General features: G+C 47.8%; 1 pseudogene; it reads left to right on the top strand.

Moving 5' to 3' along the window:
• The first annotated feature begins 826 nt into the window (after positions 1-826).
• Positions 827-1216, top strand: LOC130867103 (D-dopachrome decarboxylase-like; annotated as a pseudogene).
• The last annotated feature ends 378 nt before the right edge of the window (positions 1217-1594 follow it).

The following is a 1594-nucleotide window of genomic DNA, read 5'->3' on the forward strand; positions in this document are numbered from 1 at the left end:
ATATTTCTATTATCAAACCATACAGTACCAAGGAAAACTACGAATCCCAGAAAGATCCATATCTGTGGGCTGACAGACACTTCTTGTAAAATCTCCCACATGGTACAACTGAAAAGGCTGTTAAAGTCTTGAATGGTAATGTTTTCAGACATTTTTCTTATTTATAAAAGAAAATTATGTACCTGTAATGAAGTTTTCCTGCCAGTGGTGGCTAAAGAAATGCACCTGAGTCCACGTGGTCTAAGCCAGAGCCGGTCTGAAACAATTAACTCAAACAAAAATTATTGTACTGCCTGTTAAGGGAAGGGTTTGGCGGCTTTTGCTTCAAAACCGCAGGTGCTTCCCTTAAATCAGGCAGTGAGGGTTTGGAAGAAGCAGGGAGCTGTTAACTGCTCTGTGGGGTTCGCTGCTCTGCTACTGTAGTGGCCTGGAGTGGGGGAAGGGAAAGCGAGCAGGGAGCACGCTGTAAATCGCACTTCCTGAGCTCCGGTAACTAGCTGGGAAAGATGGAGCTTAAGCTCCCCCTGTGCCAGGTCGGGGGCAAAATAGCCCGACGTTGGGACGCCAAAATGTGGTGGTGCAAATGAATGCAGACAGATTATATAGATATATACAGCTTTAATAAGGAAATAGACTTACAGGACCACAGGTTCCCGCGGCGGAGCAAAAGAAAAAAAGGGCTGCTGGGCTCACGCCCGGCAGATTTTTCTGTAAACATTAGCCCGAGGTGAACACGCCCCCAATGGGTGGGGCTATGTCCCTACAGCTCCAAATATAAGAGCACCCACATATGTAAAAGAAACATTACTGGCAGTTGCGGCTTTGCGATCCCTCTCGCCACCCAACATGCCATTCATTGAGTTGGAAACGAACTTGCCAGCTAGCTGCATACCTGCAGGGCTAGAGAAGTGACTGTGTTAGGCCACTGCCGCCATCCTGGACAAACCCGAAGACCGCATGATTGTGACGTTATGGCCTGGCATGACCTTATTGATGAACGGATCCACAGAGCCCTGCGTCCAGCTTCTGGTCTCTTCCATTGGCATTGTGGGCATGGCTGAGAAGAACCGCAGCCACAGTTCTGGCTTCTTTGAGTTCCTCACCTAGGAGCTGGCACTGGACCAGGACCGGATATGTATCCGCTTCATCCCCTTGGAGGCCTGGCAGATTGGAAAGAAAGGAACTGTCATGACGTTTCTATGATTTAAACAAAGAATCCAGGGTGTTTGCCGAGCCTGTCCAGAGCCCTCTAGAGAGGCTTCCTGGCAGACTTGTGGCCGGTAGACACCACTGCCAAATACCTCCTTTGTATATGTGTCTGTGGCTTCACTGTACACTTTGGTTTTTCTTCTCCAGGCTCATGAATAAATATGAGGTCAAATAAACAAAGAGAGTATAACCCACCCCCCAAAAAAAGAAACATTACTAAAGCTTAAAATTCACATCAAATCGCACACATTACTAGTCGGAGACATCACCACCATACTCTCCCCAATGGACAAGTCAATTAGACAGAAACTTAACAGAGAAATGAGACAACTGACACATAGTGATGGAGCGGCGGGCTATGTTCCTGGCACCCGGCCGCCCACAC

Source organism: Chionomys nivalis, chromosome 26, assembly GCF_950005125.1.
Source record: "Chionomys nivalis chromosome 26, mChiNiv1.1, whole genome shotgun sequence".
NCBI classification, from domain to species: domain Eukaryota; kingdom Metazoa; phylum Chordata; class Mammalia; order Rodentia; family Cricetidae; genus Chionomys; species Chionomys nivalis.